Genomic DNA, 21651 nt, shown 5'->3' on the forward strand with positions numbered 1-21651 from the left:
CGAATCTGCCTATTTAGTTGTTTTAGTTGCTGTTTGTGTGTTTCTTTTTGTTTAGTGTGATTTTATGCTTGAAACATTGAGGACAATGTTTGATTTAAGTGTGGGGGGGTAACTAAGTGTTTTAGATGCAAATTCGTGGGATTTTATCACCCTAAACTTGAAGACTTGTTCCTTGCTGTTTTTAAGTGTTTTTGAGCAGTTTTTATGTGTTTTAGTGTGTTTTGAAGTAAAAATCCGAAAATTACATAAAAACTTGAAAAATTTGTTTTAAAAACCCAAAAAGAGTTGTTTTTGTGTGTTTGTTTGTGTCTTAGGGTACCTTCCAACACAATGATGAGGATTTGGTTTTTAAGTGCATGACTGTTAAAGAAAGTGACTAACATGGATGAAAGTTTGATTTACTCTTTGTTATGCTTAGTTGTGGTTATAACTTATGAATTCACATGCAATCATAGAAGAAAAAATCAGTTTTTGTAACATGCTTGAAGGAAGGAACTCAAACTAACGCTACAACCTTGGGAGACTTGAGCCTAAACGCTTATTTGGAGAGTTAAAATCTGTGCATTCTTTGTTTTCTAAGTCGTTGCATGATCTCATTATTCCTTGCTTGGTTGCTACTTAGAAGGCGTTTCATCATTTAGTTCCAAATGCTAGAACTCATGCCCATTTCATTCAAAGCATGTTATTGATTTGCATAACACATATTCAAGATGAAGTTGTGTAGTGACCACCACCTTAGCCAAAAAGCCATGAATCCCCTATGTCATTATGTTTTGTAGGTTTTAACCCCGTTGAGCCTTGTTTAGCCTATGTTGTTGTTAACCCACATTATCCTCACCTAGCCTAGTTTAGGACCATCCATACCCTTGTTCTTAAAGCATAGTAAAGCATGATTCGAATTGAATTCCTTTTGATCTATGTTGGCAGAAACCAAGTGTGGGGGAAGTATTTTTCATGAGGAATTGTGTGCCATAGGCACGGCAAAGAAAAGAAAAAAATTCGTGGAAAAAGAAAAAAATGAAGAAAAAAGTGTGAAAAGTATGAAAAAAACATTTTTAAAAAAAAAAAAAAAAAAAAGAGTTCCAAAGTATTGTTTGTTGAAGTAAGGGTCCAAAACAATGAATTCGGCCCTAAGGAGTTGTTTAAGTCTTCCCCTTGTGTTTTAAAGTTAATTTCTGCAATCTAAGTGAATTCTAAGTCTCAATTTCATTGCTTTGCTTACTATTGCTTGAAGAATGATGCGTAAAATAACTAAACACACAAATTAAACCCTCTTGTTGACAAATGTAGTATGGATAAGTAGGGATCGTTCTTAAACCGGGGATTAGGAGGGATTGCTAAAACACTCTAAACTGACTCAAATCTGTAAAACAAAGTTTAAAATACTAAACTAGACTCAAAGAATGCAAAACTAAAACAAACCAAAAGACTCAAAACAGCAAACAAACACTCAAAATTGCCTAAAAACCACTTTCTGGGCAGTTTTGGGACTCTAACACAACTTGGACGAATTTTGGTTTCCTAATGACCTAAAACACCTAAAAACATATTCTAAGACAAGTTCTAAGTAATATGACTTAAAGGAATAAGGTGGGATTGATTTTGGACGAAAATAATTAAATGGGCAAATTGAAAAAGAAAACAGATTGTAAGACAAAATTGTGATGAATCAATGGATGATGGAATGGCTAAGGGGTTCTTCTCCACACATGAAATATATGCAATGTAAATCAATTTCCAGTTATCAATTTAATAAGTTGTGAACCTCGACACTCCAAGTTAATTAGGTCCGCTTAAATTAACCTTCAGATTTCCCTAGAATCATTGAATTGGATGAATATGCATCGCAAACAAATTATTCCTAACAAGTTCTCTATATGAACAGCATGATAAAGATACAAGTTAGAATCATTACGTTCTTTGGAAATCATAAGCATCGACAAGGCATTTGTAACTATGAAAAGCATGATACTCTTGCCAGGAATCTACTTAACACGATCGTGACTAGCGACCTTCACTACTTGCGAATATAAATTCATAACGATTAGGTGAAACAAACTTATATCCTAGCATCAAATTCAAGCATGCAAATTAAGCGTGCACTCTCAATCAACATACAAGAATAAGTTCTAAATCAAACGGTTAAGCAAATTGTATTCACGACTTATGCAACGATAACTGAAAGTAATCAACTTATTTCACATATCTAATCATGGTTTTGAATCCACCCTTAGCCAACACGAATTTAGCCAATCATACTCAATGCAAAACAAAGATTACATGAATTAGACATTGAAATATAAGATAGAATACACCTAAAATTGTTCAACAACTCAGAATGAAGAGCCAAACAATTGAGTGAATCTGTCCCCTTTCCTTGCTTGCGGCAGATTGGATGTTGGTGGTTCCTGGGCTGTTTTGATGATGTAGAATGGATGGAGGACGTATGGAAGTGTTTAGGGTTGATGGGTGGTGCGGCTAGGGTGGTTTTGTGGCAGAAATTTGGGTGAATGGTGGTAGAATGGGGCTGTTGAAGATGGAGTTCAGTTTCTGGCGTGAATGGTGAGTTTCTGGATGAATGGCGAGTTTCTGGATGAATGGGGATGTTTGTGGCTGCACAAACATGTTTATTTAAAGGGATTAGGAAATTAAAAACCCTAGGCTAATTAGGAAATCAGAAATTAAGTCTAAGGATTCTAGAATTAGGAAATAAATCAGAAAATTAAAGGAAAGGGCAAGGGAAATTCGGCTAGGGTTTAAAACACAAAAGGAAGGTGTTTTAAAGCATAAAAACAGGAAATAAGGAAGAGGAAATGCAAAGGGGGGTGCGGCAAGGGTTCAAAAGGGTTCTAGGCTTTTGTTTTGTGTCCTAGAATGCTTAGAAAGTCTTCATAATTGCTGGAACTTTTAGGGACAATTAGGAAAAATCAAACCAAAGTAGGAAACCTTGGCTTAACTTTCCTACTTCAAGTAGGAATCCTTGTTGGAGGAGGAATCCTTGTTCTTCTAGGAGTCCTCATGTGATTAGGAATCCATCTTCAATTAGGAATCCTTCGTCGATTAGGAATCCTCCTTCATGTAAGCACTTTCCTACTTCAACTAGGAAACCTTGTTCAAGTAGGAATCATCATCTTCAAGTCTTCAAATTCGTCCAAACCTTGGCTCCAATTATGTGATAATCATTCCAAGCCCAATTTTGCTCCAAAAAGCTCCAAAATGCATCTTCATGCATCCTTTGGCCTTAAAACCTGAAAACACATAAAACTAGCTTAAAAGACTACTTTAACTAAGAAAACACCATGGAAATGCATAAGAACTAGCTAACTAAGGCGCATAAATATGCTCCTATCAAATTCCCCCACACTTAGCTTTTGCTAGTCCTCGAGCAAAACAAACAAAAGAAAGGAAACAAAACGAAACAAACTAACCAAAACAAAACCTAAACCTTCCAACGTTTGCCTAAGGGATTTCCAATGCACATGACATGTTAAAGATTGTTATCCCCACAGATTTGAGTCATCTTTACACAAGCACATACTTAATTAAAGCCACCACTTACTAGTTCACAAGTAATCAATTAAAACAATGCTTTGAATGTAGTAACATGCCTTAGAGAATTCCCTCAATTCCTTACAAGATATACACTCTATTTTCACTCAGATTTTCTAACTCCACACCCTACACTAGTCATATGTGAGAAGATTGATGTAGATATGAAAACGAATGCTCACATATATGTTTCACAAAGAACGCAATTTCTAGAGTTAAGATGCATGTTTAGATATGATCTCATGAATGGAATGCTACTACTTAGATGCGAGAACCAATGACACCATATGCTCATACCAAATTCAAACTCCACAAATTGAAACACATAACACTCAAGATAGAAGTTAAGGGTTGTAATGGGGCTTGGGGTGTTGGTTAACAAGGAAAGGATAGGGAAAACAAACGTTCTTCAAGCAATAATAAGCAAAGCAATGAAATTGAGACTTAGAATTCACTTAGATTGCAGAAATTAATTTTAAACACGAAGGGAAGATTCAAGCAAAATTTAGGGCCGAATTCAAAGTTTTGGACCCTTTCTTCAACAAACACTACTTTGGGACTCTTTTTCACATCTTTTAAACTCCTTTTCATTCATTTCACACACTTTTTCTTTTTTTTTTTCTTTTTCTACGAATTTCATTTTTTTTTCTTTTTTTTTTCTTGCCGTGTTCTATGGCACCCAAAATACCGAAATTGAAACCTTTCCCCCACACTTGTTTTCTACCAATATAAATCAAAAGGAATTCAATTTGAATTATGCTTTACTATGCTTCAAGAACAAGGGTAAGGATGGTCCTAATCTAGGCTAGGTGAGGATAACGTGGGTTAACAAAGAATGAAGGCTAACAAGGCTCGACGGGGTTAAACTTAAAAATAAAATGATATGGGATACACGGCAATTTGGCTTTGGTGGTGGTAACTACACAACTTCATCTTGAATATGTGTTATGCAAATCAATAACATGCTTTGAATGAAATGGGCATGAGTTCTAGCATTTGGAACTAAATGATGAAACGCCTTCTAAGTAGTAACCAAGCAAGGAATAATGAGATCATGCAACGACTTGGAAAGTTTAGGTTTTGTTTTAAGCATTGTTTTAATTGATTACTTGTGAACTAGTAAGTGGTGTGATGTATACATTTTATGTACATTTATATCATCCTTATTTGGTAGTTTTGTGATGTTTTGGATCAAACTAGTTGTGTTTTTACATTATTTGGTGTTAGTGTGCAGCCAAGTGTGTTTTAGGATCAATTGGACTGCAAATGAAGTAAAATCAACCCTTTTGGTAGCTGATCATCATCCCTAGCGTGAAGAAGGTTTTTGAGGAGTAATTTGAAGTCACAAATGAAGAATATAGAGCTACTTTGGCTGCTGGAATTTCAGGAACACATGTGGAAATGTAAGGTGGTGCATTCGGTTTCAAACATAGCAAGAGCATTGGAATTAAATTAGGGGTTACACACACCTTGTGCCGTGCATTCCCTTGCAATTCCAGCTCCTTTTGGCAGCAAGAACATGCACTTCCATTACTTAATTCACATTATGCCACATCCACATCTCCAAAACATGCAGCCACATGCATGTTCACAGCCATGCCGTGCATCTCTTTGCATTTCCAGCCCTCTTTTGCAGCAACACATGTGTTTCTATTAATCTAATCCATTCAGCCACTTGTACACCTCAAAGCAAAGCCATGCCGTGCACATTCATTCCCTTTTCCAGCATGTGGGAACAATTCCAGCTTGTCCACTGCAACCTTGCAGCCATTGCACATGCATCTTCAAATTAAATAAGCACAAGCATGCTTGGGTTCCCTTGTGCCGTGCCTTGCTAGTCCAGAAATCACCTCATTCCATCATCATTTCTGATTGGCAGCTCCATTATTCTACTATCATCCGCATGTTCTCCCAAGAGACTTCATTTTAAAAAGTCCATGCAATCTCACTTCTTGGGGAGCTCTCTCGGTCACACCATTCACACACTTAGCAATTCCACTTTCTGTCCATCTTCTCTCCCATTCGCACAAACCACCCATCCACAAACTGCTCATCTTTCATGTTACATCACAATTGGAGAATCAAGACCGAAGGCCATTCTTGAAGGATTTCAACATCAGTTTTGCTTCAAGGGTTTCTTCTTCTCAATTCCATGTTTATTCATGTTATGTATTTCTATGTTAAAACGTTTGTAAACATGAAATGTAACTAATCTCTTCTTAGGGATTCGATGTAGCCTAGCAAGAAACCCATGTAGTTAATTCATAATGCTCATTTGATCCTTCTATTTCTTGTTTCATTCTCTGATTTTATTGTGACTTTGTGTGTTGATTTTAATGCTTGATCACCACTTGAATTAACCACAGGTTGTGTAGCCAAAATTAGAAGCACACATCATGCATAATTTTGGCAGATTTGGGAGTGATTGAAGGAGATGTTTGGCAAACATCCTGCCGTGTGTCCCCTTTGGTTTTGTTAAAGTTTCTTATGTATAAAACATCCTTGGTTGAGAACCAAAGTTGCACATCACAATTTGGTTCTTGACTAGGATGATTTGATCAAATCCACACATCATATGGTTGATCATATCTAAGTGAAACAAACTCAAGAAATAGGTAAATGAATGAGCATAAACTGATTTAACAAACATGGGATTGATTTAGCTATGGTGAAACCGAATCCCTAATTCCATCTCCATCGGTATTATTCCATTTTATTACTTGTTGATTCATTTATTTGTGTTGTCATCATTCTTGTGAGTTTTTAAGTTACAACAACAAATCTGTCTAAGTTGCTTAGTTTAGTCATTTAATCTGGTTCTTGCAAAACAAGTGATTGTATAGGTCCAATTAGTCCCTGTGGATTCGACACCCTTACTTGTGCTATTATACTCAATATGTTTTAGCATTGGGAAGGATTAAAACATATCATCAACAAAAATGGCGCCGTTGCCGGGGACTGATTTCAGTCCCTTGTAATTGCTTGTTTAGTTATGAACCCTTGTTATTTTCATTTTAAGAAGAGTACTAATTTATATTCAAACTTGTTTTATTTTGTTTTCAGGTAGTTTATGTCAAATAGACTTGTTGAGTTAGGCCAAAGAATTGAACGGTTAAAGACCAACACTTTTGACAACTTTGTGCCAACAAGTTCATCCAATTTCCGTGAAGAAGAGGAAGGGAACTCATCTAGTTCAACAAGTTTAGGATCTGAGCACATTAATTGGGAAAGAGAAGAAGAGATGGCGGACAACCAAGATGAGCTTCGAGCTTTGGAAGACTTTGCTCAACCAATCATACCAAATTCTCCTTCATGCATCTTGCTGCCCACCGAAGCTAGAAACTATGATCTTAAATCTTCACATTTCCATATGCTTCCCTCTTTTTATGGCTTACCTAATGAAGATCCTTTAGCTCATGTTAAGGAATTTTATAACGTTGTAAGTGGTTTACCTTTGCAGGGAGTAAGTGAAGCAAATTTGAGGATGAGAGTGTTTCCTTACACATTGAAAGATAGGGCCAAGAGTTGGTTGATGACTCTAGCACCGGGTTCCCTCATCACTTGGGATGCCGTGGCTAAGAAGTTCTTGGAGAAGTTCTTTTCCACCCAAAAGACAGCCACATTAAGGGGACAAATCTTCAACTTCAAACAAGATGATGGAGAACCTTTCAATGAGTGTTGGGAGCGTTTTAAAGGCCTCTTGTTGCAATGTCCACACCATGGGTTACCTCTTCACTTACAAATGCAAATTTTTTATAATGGACTAACCCAAACTTGTCAATCAACTGTGGATAATGCAGCAGGTGGAGCTTTGAAGAAAAAGAATGCTCAAGAGTCATACAACATTTATGAGATGTTGGGATCTAGTGCTCAACACAAAGATTTAAGGGGTAAGAAAGTTGGAATATATGAAACAAGCTCTAATCATGAACTTTCATTGCAGGTAGCTAACCTAGAAAAGAAGCTTGAAGCCGTGCTCAACATGGTACCAAAAGCAAATGAGGTGTGTGCCATTTGCAACATACCAAACCACCTTACTCATCAATGTCCATCTAGGGAAGCCTACCCCGAATTTGTCCAAGAGCAAGTGAACCTCATGAATTCTTACAATCAAAGGCCAAGGAATGATGTGTATTCAAACACGTATAACCCAGGGTGGAGAGATCATCCCAACCTTTCATGGAAGAACAACAATTTCCAAAACTTCCAACCAAAACCTGCCCCTACACTTGAGGATACGGTTAAGTTGTTAGCTCAAAACACCTTGCAATTCCAACAAGCCACAAATAGCACTTTCCAACAACATTCGGCGACTTTAAACAAAATGGAGACACAATTGGGACAGATTGCTGATGCCTTGAACCAAAGAGAGGTTGGAAAGTTTCCAAGCCAACCCGTGATACTCCAAAGGAACCAAGAGCAAGCCAAAGCAATCACTACACTTAGAAATGGTAAGGTTATCAATAATAGAGTTGGCAATGAAGTTACTAATGAATTTGATCATGTGAATGCAGGGGTTACTCAAGGAGAAAATGAGAAACCAAATGAGGAACCAAGCCATGCCAATTCCTCATTTGAAGCACCAAATCTTCACAAGGCCGAGAAGCCTTACACTCCACCAATACCATTCCCTGGAAGACTTGCCAAGAGCAAGCAGGATAAGTCATTTAAAGACATTTTTGATATTCTAAGTAAAGTGAATATTAACTTACCTTTGCTTGATGTCATTAGGAACATGCCAGCTTATGGGAAATTCTTCAAAGAGTTAAACAACTACAAAAGGAAGTATGGACCACATGAGAAGGTAGTGGTGTCTGAGAATGTAAGTGCAGTGTTGCAAAGAAAACTCCCACCAAAGCTCAAGGATCCAGGAAGTTTCTCTATCAACATTACCATAGGAGAAAATAAAGTTGAAAAGGCAATGCTTGATTTGGGTGCTAGCATCAACTTAATGCCTTATTCTGTGTATCTTCAACTAGGTTTGGGGGAATTGAAAGCCACCACCATTTCATTACAACTTGCGGACAGATCCGTGAAGTATCCAAGAGGTATAGTAGAGGATATTCTAGTTCAAATTGATAAACTAATCTTGCCTGCGGATTTTGTAGTGTTGGACATGGAAGAAGCGCCTATACATGACCGAGAGTTGCCTATTTTGCTTGGAAGACCATTCATGGCCACGGCCAAGACCATCATTGATGTGCAAAATGGACTCCTCACTATGACAGTGCTAGGAGAGACCGTGCAATTTAAAGTGTTTGAGTCTCTTTCTCATCCTTCTTCATCTCTTGAGTGCTATGCCATTGATGTGCTTGATTCAATTGTTTTCTCTAAGTTCTTGCAGGCACAATCTAATGAACCATTACAAACTGTTTTGACTCAATCTCAAGATGAGTTTGATGTAGAAGATGCACTCATGGAAGTGGTAGCTACCTTGGAAGCATTGGCACCGTATCCTTTAAATGTTTCACCTCTTGTTGAGCATTTAGAATCATCTAGGTCACATTTAATACCTTCCATTGTTAAGGCACCAAAACTTGAACTTAAACCACTTCCACCACATCTTAAATATGCATATCTAGCTGAATTTGAAACTCTTCCTGTTATCATAGCTTCTGACCTGAATCCAAATGAAGAAGATAAACTAATGAGGGTGTTAAAAGAGTCCAAATCAGCTATTGGGTGGTCTATTGCAGATATCAAGGGAATAAGCCCTACCATGTGCATGCATAGGATTCTTTTGGAGGATGGATCAAAGACAACCCGTGAACCACAAAGAAGACTCAATCCACACATGAAGGAAGTTGTGAGGAATGAAGTGTTGAAGTTGTTAGATGTGGGAATCATATATCCCATTTCTGATAGCAAATGGGTGAGTGCTATTCAGGTGGTACCCAAGAAGGTGGGAATCACAGTGATGAAGAATGAAAACAAAGAACTTGTGCCCACAAAGCCCACGGCTAGTTGGCGTGTTTGCACCGACTACAGGAAGTTGAATTCTAGCACTAGAAAAGATTACTTTCCTATGCCTTTTATAGATCAAATGCTTGAGAGATTGGCAGGTTACTCACACTATTGTTTTCTGGATGGTTACTCAGGTTACAATCAAATTGCAATTGCTCCAGAGGATCAAGAGAAAACTACATTTACTTGCCCCTTTGGCACATTTGCTTGGAACGCAAGGTTGGGATGGAATTGAAGAGTTGATGATTTGAGGTTTCCTACTTGAAGTAGGAAAGCTAAGCCTAAAAGTTTCCATTTTGGGTCGATCTTTCCTAAATCGGAATTGGCAACCAAAGTTTCTAAAAGTTGGAAGTTTCTATTCTTGGAGGTTTCCATTTTCGAGAGTTTCTATTCTTGGCGTTGGGCTTTTAGATGACCTAAACCCAAATTTCCTTGTGGACCTTCAACCCATGCCGAACCCTAGGGCCTAATCATCTAAAATCTGCCATGTTAAACCCTAGTCCATTTCTCCTAAACCCAAGCCGCACCTAACCCTAGCCCATTGTTAAAAATCTGATTTCATTAGGGTTTCTAAGTGCCTATATATACCACCCTTACACCCTAGCCGCATACATCTTCCCCTCTCCACAAATCAGAAAATCATCTCTCCTTCTCCCCACCTTTTGCCGCAGCCACCATCACCCAAAATCCATCTATTCCAGCCGCCACTCATCCATTCCAGCAACCTACCCCACTTTGCCGCACCACCATACACCTCCCTTACCCTTTTCCGAACCACCATATCATCCCAAATCCATCCCTAAACCGAAATCACATCCAAACAGCCCCTAAACCCTCACTGCCGCAGCAAGGAGAAGAAGAAAGAGGAGCTTTCTGTGCAGATTTCAAAGTGGACTTCTTTGGCATTTTAGGTGTAATCTTTCTTATGTCTTCGATGTTTCAATTTAATAAACTTTGTGTTGTGAGTATGAGGAACTAAACCCCCTTAGTTGGGGGGTGATTCGAAACCATGTACATGCTTGCAATTTGATTCGATTACATTCAGTTGTTATTTCATAAGTTGTGGATTCAATTCGTTCATCTATTTGATTGATACTTATTTATGTATGTTGATTGAGAGTGCACGCTTAGTTTTCATGCATGAATATGATGCTAGATTATGAGGGAGTTTCACCTAATAGTTACAATCTTATAATCACAAGTAGTGAAGATCGCTTGAAAACGATCGCGTTGAATGAATTCTTAGCATAAGTTTCATGCAATTCATAGTAACAAATGCTTCGTCAATGCTTATGTTTTTCATAGAACGTAATGATTCTTGCTTGTATCTCTATTATGCAATTCATGTAGGGAACTTGTAGGGAATGTTTTGGGTTGTCGTATGCAATCATCCAACTTAATAACTTGTGGAAAAACTGAGGGTTAATTAGTGCAATTCACAGTTAACTTGGGGCGTTGAGTATTCATAGTTTATCGGAAGAACAACTGAAAATCGTTTTGTTTGCAAGTGTGACATGTGTGGAGAAGAACCTCCTAACTAGCCTTTTATCCATCCTTTTCACCAAAATCGTTTTTACAATCTGTGTTAATTAAAGTTTCTGTTTTGTTTTCAAATTCTGTCCAAAACTATTCCCCCTTTAATTTGAAGTCTTAGATTAGTTAGAAAGTGTTTTGATTTGTGTTTCTAAGTATTTTGATTCAAGTTTTCATCAAATTTCGTCCAAATTAGTGCAGGTGCTCAAAACTGCCCATAAAGTGGTTTTTAGGCAGTTTTGAGCCTTCTAGTTGCTGTTTTGAGTTTTAGGTTTGTTTAAGTGTTTTAACCTCTACTTTTGCATTCTTTGAGTCTAGTTTAGTGTTTTAAACTTTGTTTTTGAGTTTGTAAGTCAGTTTCCAAGTGTTTAGCAATCCCTCCTAATCCCCGGTTTAGAACGATCCCTACTTACATCTTTGCTACAATTTGACAAAAAGAGGGTTTAATTTGTGTGCTTAATATATTTCGCATCAATTAGGATTCCTTGAAAGATGAAGATTCCTACTCAAACAAGGTTTCCTACTTGAAGTAGGAAAGTTAAATCCAAATGGCATCAAGTTTCAGCAACAAAGAAGTTTTCCAAGTCCAAGAAGGAAAAGGAATCCAAGATGAAGAAGGAGAAGAATTCCAAGTCAAGGGAGGATTGAGACATATTTTCCTAATGCTAGAAGGACTCCTAAGTGTTGTAGGACACAAATGAGAAGTTTCTAGAAAGCTTACATCAATGCCGTGAGTTTCATACAATTCCTATCAGTTTTGGGGCTTTCTAGAAGCCCTATCCTTAAATCCCTACATTGGTGCCGCACCCTAGCTTCTAGATGCCTAGTTCCTTGCCTTGCAAGGCATTCTAGAAACCTTATCACCTTATCCTATCCCTGCCGTACCTAGGAGCCCTTTTTCCTTGCAAAATCTGATTGTTTAGACCTATTTCCTTGTGGATTTGGGTTATCCAAATCCATATCTGATTACCCTAGGGTTTTAAGTGCCTATATATACTCCTATTAACCCCTAAATCAGATAACCACTCACCACAATTCAGAATTCACTCCAGAAATTCGTCCAAACTCTCTCCACACCTTTGCCGCACCATTCCCTTCTCCTAAACACTACTACATCCCTCCATAACCATGCATCCATACACCTAAGGTCCTAAACCTGTCCCTAGACCCTTGCCGCACCAAGGAGGAGGAGAAGGAAGCTCGGAAGTTCATGCAATTCAAGTTCGCGTCGCTGGAATTTCTAGGTGTTTCTTTTCCTTTGATTTCAATGTTTAAATTCAATTCTCTTTGTTTTGTGCGTATGAGGAACTAAACCCCCCCTTGGCTAGGGGGGATTCGAAATACATGTTTATGCTTGCGTTATGATTTGATTACTTCTAATTGCGTTTCATAAGTTGTGAATTCAATTTACTTATCTATGTGGATTACATTGATTTGTGTGTGTTGGTTGAGAGTGCACGCTTAATTATCATGCATAAATTGAATGCTAGGATATAAGGAAATTTCACCTAATCGTTATGGAATTATATTCACAGGTAGTAAAGGTTGATGATCTCAATCGCGTTAAGTAAATTCTTGGCATAAGTTTCATGCAATCATAGTAACAAGTGCTTCGTCAATGCTTATGGTTGTCATAGAACTTAATGATTCTTGCTTGTATCTCTATTATGCAATCATGTAGGGGACTTGTGGGGCATGTTTGGGTTGTCGTATGCAATCATCCAATTCAATAACGTTAGGAAAATCTGAGGGTTAATTTAAGCGGACCTAATTAACTTGGGGCATTGAGAATTCATGGTTTATTGAAAAGCAATTGGAAATCGTTTTGTATGCAAGTATAACATGTGTGGAGATGAACCCCTTAGCTAGCCTTCCATTCACCCATTTAAATCAAATTCGTTTTTACAATCTGTTCTAATTTACAAAGTTTGTTTTGTTTTTAAATTCGTCCAAAACCAATCCCCCTTTGTTTTAAAGTGTCAAATTAGTTAGTAAGTGTTTTACTTTGTGTTTTTAAGTGTTTTGATTCAAGTTAAAACCCAAATTCGTCCAATTTGGTGCTTAGTGTCCAAAACTGCCCAGATTGTGTTTTTAAGGCAGTTTTGAGTGTTTTGGTGCTGTTTTGAGTCTTTTGGTTTGTTTTGGTGTTTTAAAGTTTAGTTTTGCATTCTTTGAGTCTAGTTTAGTGTTTTAAACTTGTTTTTACATATTTGAGTCAGTTTTCAAGTGATTTTGCAATCCCTCCTAATCCCCGGTTTAGAACGATCCCTACTTACATACTTTGCTACAATTGATAAAAAGAGGGTTAATTTGAGTGTCAACATAATTTTCACATCACCACCAGATTGGAGCATTCCCTTCGAGCTTATGTGCGTTGCATCCGATTATGCTCTAGGCGCTGTTTTGGGACAAAGGAAGGACAAACAGCCACACGTCATATATTATGCCTCTCGGACCTTGAACGATGCTCAATTGAACTACTCCACAACGGAAAAAGAACTCCTTGCCGTTGTTTTTGCTTTAGATAAGTTTCGTTCTTATTTACTTGGTACTAAAGTAATAATTTACACTGATCATGCAGCATTGAAGTACTTGCTCACGAAGAAGGAGGCTAAACCAAGGCTTATTCGATGGATGCTTCTTCTCCAAGAGTTCGATATCGAAATCCGAGACAAGAAAGGAAGTGAGAACGTTGTGGCTGATCACTTGAGCCGTTTGGTGCATGAAGAAGATGTCATACCTATTCCAGAGACATTCCCGGATGAGCAATTGATGTCCCTAAAGGTTAGTGCACCTTGGTATGCCGATATTGTTAATTTTTTGGTGTCAAAACGTATTCCAAGTGAGTTCACTAGGCACCAACGTGATAAACTTAGGTATGATGCACGGTTTTATGTGTGGGATGATCCGTACTTATGGAAATTTTGCCCCGATCAGATTATACGTCGTTGTGTGCATGATTCTGAATGTTATTCAATTTTGAGTTTTTGTCACACATATGCATGTGGAGGGCACTTTGGCACACAACGCACAGCCCTCAAGGTGTTACAATATGGATTCTATTGGCCTAGTATTTTTAAAGATGCTAAAACTTTTTGCTTAACATGTCATAAATGCCAACGAATGGGTGGTATTAGTGCAAGGGACCAAATGCCGCAGGTTTCTATCCTAAATGTTGAAATTTTTGATGTTTGGGGTATTGATTTTATGGGTCCCTTCCCTTCATCGTATGGTTTCATGTATATTTTGCTTGCGGTTGATTATGTGTCAAAATGGGTGGAAGCCAAGGCCACCCGGACTAATGATTCTAAAGTGGTTGCAGATTTTATTAGAACTAACATTTTTGCAAGGTTTGGAATGCCACGAGTGATCATTAGTGATGGAGGGTCACATTTTTGCAATCGGACCATTGAAGCGTTATTGAGGAAATACAGTGTCACCCATAAGGTTTCTACACCTTACCATCCTCAAACGAATGGCCAAGCCGAGGTTTCCAACCGAGAGATCAAGCAAATACTTGAGAAGACCGTTGGGCCAACACGGAAGGATTGGAGCCTACGGTTAGATGATGCACTTTGGGCGTATCGTACGGCGTACAAAACCCCCATTGGGATGTCCCCCTTCCGACTTGTCTATGGCAAGGCGTGCCATCTTCCCGTTGAATTGGAGCACAAAGCACTTTGGGCCATCAAGAAGTTTAACATGAACCTCGATGAAGCGGGAAGTCAAAGGCAATTTGCGTTCCTAAACTCTTCTCTTTGTTGTTAAATTCGTTTCTGCTATGTTAGGTTGTTTAGATGTTGTTTTGTTTGTTTGTTTGTTATTTGTGTGAGTCTATGCTTGAAACATTGAGGACAATGTTTGATTTAAGTGTGGGGGGGTAACCAAAGTGTTTTGATGCAAATTCGTAGGGTTTTGTCACCCATAATTTCAAATGTTGTTTCTTGCTGTTTTTAAGCACTTTTAAGCTGTTTTGGTGTGTTTTAATGTGTTTTGAGTCAAAAATCCGAAAATCCCATAAAAATTTGAAAAATTTGTTTTAAAAAACCCAAAAAGAGTTGTTTTTGTGTGTTTGTTTGTGTCTTAGGGTACCTTCCAACACAATGATGAGGATTCGGTTTGTAATTGCATGACTGTTAAAGAGAGTTATAAACATGGATGAAAGTTTGATTTACTCTTTGTGTATGCTTGGTTGTGGTTATAACTTATGAATTCACATGTAATCATAAAGAAAAAATCCGTTTTTGTAACATGCTTGAAGGAAGTAACTCAACCTAAAGCTACAACCTTGTGAGACTTGAGCCTAAACGTTCATTTGGAGAGTTAAAATCTGTGCATTCTTTGTTTTCTAAAGTCGTTGCATGATCTCATTATTCTTTGCTTGGTTGGTACTTAGAAGGCGTTTCATCACTTAGAACCAAACACTAGAACTCATGCCCATTTCAGTCAAAACATGTCATTGATTTGCATAACACATATTCAAGATTGAGTTGTGTAGTGTCCACCATAGCCCAAAAGCCGTATATCCCTATTCCATTATGTTTTGTAGGTGTTAACCCCGTTGAGCCTCGTTTAGCCTATTTCCCTTGTTAACCACATTATCCTCACCTAGCCTAGATTAGGACCATCCACACCCTTGTTCTTAAAACGTAGTAAAGCATAACGCAAGATGAATTCCTTTTGATCAATGTGTGCGGGAAACAAGTGTGGGGGAAGGAAGAGTGATATAGGGATGTGCCAAAGTCTCGAATGAGGCAAGGCAAAGAAGAAAAAAAAATGAGAAAAGAAAAAAAAAGAAAAAAAAGTTGTGAAAAACATGCAAAATAGTTGAAGTGCATGTGAAAAAGAGTTCCAAAGTGTTGTTTGTTGAAGAAAGGGTCCAAAGAGTTGCATTCGGCCCTAATTGATTGTTTGAGTCTTCCCTTCTGTTTTGAATTTGATTTCGGCATGCTAAAGTGAATTCTAAGTTTCGATTTCCATACTTTGCTTACTATTGTTTTAAAGAACGTTTGTTTTCCATATCCGTTTTTGTTAGCCAATACCTTAAGCCCCGTTACAACCCTTGACTTTAATCTTGAGTGTTGTGTATTTCAATTTGTGGAGTTTGAAATTGGTTTGAGCATATGGTGTCATTGGTTCTCGCATCTAAGTAGTAGCATTCCATTCATGAGATCATATTTATAAACATGTTATTAACTCCGGAAATTGCTTTCTTTGTTATACATATATGTGAGCATTCGTTTTTATTTTTACATCAATCTTCTCACATATAACTAGTGTAGGGTGTGTAGTTAGAAAATCTGAGTGAAAATAGAGTGCATATCTAGTAAGGAATTGAGGGATTCTCTAAGGCATGTTACTACATTCAAAACATTGTTTTAATTGGTTAAATGTGAACTAGTAAGTAGTGACTATGATTAAGTATGGGCTTAAGTGTAAAGATGGCTAAAATCTGTGGGAATGATGATTTTTAACATGTCATGTGCATTGGAAATCCCTGAGGCGATTGTTGGAAGGTTTAGGTTGTTTTACTTGTTTTATTTCGTTTTGTTCTTTTGTTTGGTTTTGTTTTGCTCGAGGACTAGCAAAAGCTAAGTGTGGGGGAATTTGATAGGAGCATATTTATGCGCCTTAGTTTAGCTTGTTCTTGTGCATTTATAGTGTTTTTGCTTAGTAAAGTAGTCTTTTAAGCTAGTTTTATGTGTTTTCAGGTTCTAAGGGCAAAATATGAAAAAGGATGCATTTTGGAGCCTTTTGGAGCAAAGTTGAGCTTGGAATGGATGTCATATGCTTGGAGCCAAGAGGATGGACGAAATTGAAGATTTAAAGATGATGTTTCCTACTTGAACAAGGTTTCCTAGTCGAAGTAGGAAAGTGCCTAAGTGAAGATGGAATCCTAGTTGAATTAGGATTCCAAGTCAAAATGGGTTTCCTAGTTGAATTAGGATTCCTTGAAGATGAAGATTCCTACTCAAACAAGGTTTCCTACTTGAAGTAGGAAAGTTAAATCCAAATGGCATCAAGTTTCAGCAACAAAGAAGTTTTCCAAGTCCAAGAAGGAAAAGGAATCCAAGATGAAGAAGGAGAAGAATTCCAAGTCAAGGGAGGATTGAGACATGTTTTCCTAATGCTAGAAGGACTCCTAAGTGTTGTAGGACACAAATGAGAAGTTTCTAGAAAGTTTACATCCTTGCCGTGGGTTTCATGCAATTCCTATCAGTTTTGGGGCTTTCTAGAAGCCCTATCCTTAAATCCCTACATTGGTGCCGCACCCTAGCTTCTAGATGCTTAGTTCCTTGCCTTGCAAGGCATTCTAGAAACCTTATCACCTTATCCTATCCTTGCCGCACCTAGGACCCCTTTTCCCTTGCAAAATCTGATTGTTTAAACCTATTTCCTTGTGGATTTGGGTTATCCAAGTCCATATCTGATTACCCTAGGGTTTTAAGTGCCTATATATACTCCTATTAACCCCTAAATCAGATCACCACTCACCACAATTCACAAATCACTCCAGAAATTCGTCCAACCCTCTCCTCACTCTTGCCGCACCCACCAAACACCATTCCCCCTAGTTCTAAGTCTTGCCGCACCATCCCCATCCCCTAAACACTACTACATCCATCCATAACCATGCATCCATACACCTAAGGTCCTAAACTAGTCCCTAGACCCTTTGCCGCACCAAGGAGGAGGAGAAGGAAGCTCGGAAGTTCATGCAATTCAAGTTCGCGTCGCTGGAATTTCTAGGTGTTTCTTTTCCTTTGATTTCAATGTTTAAATTCAATTCTCTTTGTTTTGTGTGTATGAGGAACCAAACCCCCCTTGGCTAGGGGGGGATTCGAAGTACATGTTTATGCTTGCGATATGATTTGATTACTTCTAATTGCGTTTCATAAATTGTGAATTCAATTTACTTATCTATGTGAATTACATTGATTTGTGTGTGTTGGTTGAAAGTGCACGCTTAATTATCATGCATAAATTGAATGCTAGGATATAAGGAAATTTCACCTAATCGTTATGGAATTATATTCACAAGTAGTAAAGGTTGATGATCTCAATCGCGTTAAGTAAATTCTTGGCATAAGTTTCATGCAATCATAGTAACAAGTGCTTCGTCAATGCTTATGGTTTTCATGGAACTTAATGATTCTTGCTTGTATCTCTATTATGCAATCATGTAGGGGACTTGTGGGGAATGTTTTGGGTTGTCGTATGCAATCATCCAATTCAATAACGTTAGGAAAATCTGAGGGTTAATTTAAGCGGACCTAATTAATTTGGGGCATTGAGAATTCATGGTTTATTGAAAAGCAATTGGAAATCGTTTTGTATGCAAGTATAACATGTGTGGAGATGAACCCCTCAGCTAGCCTTCCATTCACCCATTTAAATCAAATTCGTTTTTACAATCTGTTCTAATTTACAAAGTTTGTTTTGTTTTTAAATTCGTCCAAAACCAATTCCCCTTTGTTTTAAAGTGTCAAATTAGTTAGTAAGTGTTTTACTTTGTGTTTTTAAGTGTTTTGATTCAAGTTAAAACCCAAATTCGTCCAATTTGGTGCTTAGTGTCCAAAACTGCCCAGATTGTGTTTTTAAGGCAGTTTTGAGTGTTTGGGTGCTGTTTTGAGTCTTTTGGTTTGTTTTGGTGTTTTAAAGTTTAGTTTTGCATTCTTTGAGTCTATTTTAGTGTTTTAAACTTGTTTTTACGTTTTTGAGTCATGTCCAAGTGATTTTGCAATCCCTCCTAATCCCCGGTCTAGAACGATCCCTACTTACATACATTGCTACAATTGATAAAAAGAGGGTTTAATTTGAGTGCTTATATATTTCACATCAGAGGACTAGCAAAAGCTAAGTGTGGGGGAATTTGATAGGAGCATATTTATGCGCCTTAGTTCGTTAGTTCTTATGCATTTATGTTGTGTTTTCTTAGTTAAGTTAGTCTTTTAAGCTATTTTCATGTGTTTTCAGGTTTTAGAGACAAAGTGAGCAAAAGGATGCAATTTGGAGCATTGTGGAGCAAAATTGGGCTAAAATGGAGTTCATGCACATGAAGCACAAGGGATGGACGAATTTGAGGAATTGGTGAAGCTAGGAAGGCGTTTCAAAGTTGAAGAATTGAAGATACAAAGTTTCCTAGTTGAAGAAGGAAATGACTTGAATGAAGGATTCCTAAATGAATTGGGATTCCTAATCACTAAAGGAGTCCTAATTGAAGATGGATTCCTAGATATATGAAGTTTCCTACTCAAGCAAGGTTTCCTACATGAAGAAGAAGAATTAAAGCCAAAGAATCAGCTCAAGATAAGGAGTATTATCCAAAACCTCATCCATAACCTTATCTTAGCTTATCTTATCCAATCAAACCTTATCCTATCCTATCTTATCCTTATCCTAAACTATCCACATTCCAGCCACTTAGGAGGGTTTCTAATTAGATTAGGATGCTTAAAATGGGATTTCTAGAAGACCTTATCTTATCCTACCAAGATGACACCTAAGAACCTTTCTAGAAGCCTAAAAATCTGCCTTGCATTATCCTTCTAGAAACCACACTTTGTGCCGAATTTTCTACCCTATTTCCTTTAGGATTTTGGTTTCTAGAAGCCTTATCATTTCACACTCTTTGTGCTGCACCTTATCTCCCAATCCCTTTGGGTTTTTGACTTGTTTTCCTTATAGGATTGGATGTTATTATCCTATGCAATTTAGGCCTTTAAAACCTTGTCCTTTCCTACCTAGGAGATGGGATTTTCAGCCTATATATACAACCCATTGCCGCACCCTTTCACTCACCACCCTCTACCAGATTTTCACTACACCATTCACCAATCATCCCTCATTGTGCCGTGAGTTTGCAAGGAGAAGAAGGAAGACAACTTGGAGCCGTGCATGCCATTCAAAACGTTGGATTGTCGGAGCGATTCTAGGTGTTTTCTATCTTTGTTTCAATGTTTAAATTTATTTATCTTTGTTTGTTTGTGAACATGAGGAACTAATTTCTTTAGAGTTAGAGGGGAATTCAAAGCCATGATCATATGTTTTATATGACTTGATTTCTTCCAATTATGATTTCATGAATCGTGAATGTGGTTTACTTATCTATTTGATTGATAACATGTTTATGTATGTTGATTGAGGGTCGACACTTAGTTTGCATGCATGAATTTGATGCTAGAGTATAAGGGAATTTCACCTAATCGTTATTAACTTATATTCATAAGTAGTAAAAGTCGCTAGTCACGATTGTGTTAAGTAAATCCTAGGCAAGAGTAACATGCGTATCCCATAGTTATGAATGCCTCGTCAATGCTCATGATTTCCATTGAACTTAATGATCTTTGATATGTGTCTCTATCATGCGTATTCCATAGTTAGGGTCCTTGATAAGAATAATTTGGTTGTAATGCGTATCCCATTCAATTCAATGAATCTAGGGAAATCTGAGAATTAATTGGTCAATCTAGTTAATTTGGGGCATTGTCATTCAAGGTTTATTGAAAGAGTAATTGGAAATCGAGTCGTATGCATATGTTTCATGTGTGGAGAAGGAACCTTCTAACTAGCCTTTCACCATCTTAGTTTTCATCAAAACGTTTTTGTAAAAGTATGTTTTCAAAGTTTCTGTTTTCAAAGTTAAATTCGTCCAAAATCAATCCCCCTTTACTTAGTTGAGTCATAGTAGTTAGAAATCACTTTAGTTTGTGTTTTTAAGTGTCTTAGGTCAAGTTAAAACCAATTTTCGTCCAAGTTTGTGTCTAGTGTTCAAAACTGCCCAGATTGTGGTTTTAAGGCAGTTTTGAGTGTTTTTGGGCTGTTTTGAGTCTTTTGGTTTGTTTTGGTGTTTTAAAGTTTAGTTTTGCATTCTTTGAGTTTAGTTTAGTGTTTTAAACTTGTTTTTACGTATTTGAGTCAGTTTTCAAGTGATTTTGCAATCCCTCCTAATCCCCGGTTTAGAACGATCCCTACTTACATACTTTGCTACAATTGATAAAAAGATGGTTAATTTGTGTGTCAACATAATTTTCACATCACTAGGGTGAGTATGGACGAATTGTCTGCATGAATGATGAATATGGGAGGTTCAACCCTTTGCCAAGGGTTGTAAACATGTATATATAGGCCCCAAAAACCCTAGAGAATCAGATTAGGCAGTGGGGAAATGCACAGCAAGGAGGGTGAATTTGTGGTGTGCAATGGTCCAAGGATGAAAATGGAGCAATGATGCAAAGTACGGAGGGTAAAATGGAGTGGTATTTCAGCTAGGGAGCATGAATGATTGTGTTCATTGCATGGAAATGAAAAGGGGAGGTGAAATGTTTCAGAAATTAGTTAAAGGTGCAGCAACATGTGTTGCACAAGGCATTGGATCCCAAATGTGGATGATGGAGCATCAATTGGTGCATGGAATGGTTGTGAAATCTGATGGGTGAAGGGAACAAGAGGTATGCAGCAATTGAGTGTGATAATTGAGTGTATTGAGGCATGAAATCAGAAATATTTTAGGGGACAAGGATGATTAAGCATGCATGGGAATCCAAAGGGAATGCTATGTGGATTGCATGGCAAGGATGTGTGTCCTTTTGTGGCTGAGTTCTT

At 37.7% G+C, this 21651-nt stretch overlaps 1 pseudogene; it reads right to left on the minus strand.

Moving 5' to 3' along the window:
* Window positions 1-7164: 7164 nt before the first annotated feature.
* Window positions 7165-7275, minus strand: LOC126594656 (small nucleolar RNA R71; annotated as a pseudogene).
* Between the last annotated feature and the right edge of the window lie 14376 nt (window positions 7276-21651).

Source organism: Malus sylvestris, chromosome 12, assembly GCF_916048215.2.
Source record: "Malus sylvestris chromosome 12, drMalSylv7.2, whole genome shotgun sequence".
Classification (NCBI taxonomy): domain Eukaryota; kingdom Viridiplantae; phylum Streptophyta; class Magnoliopsida; order Rosales; family Rosaceae; genus Malus; species Malus sylvestris.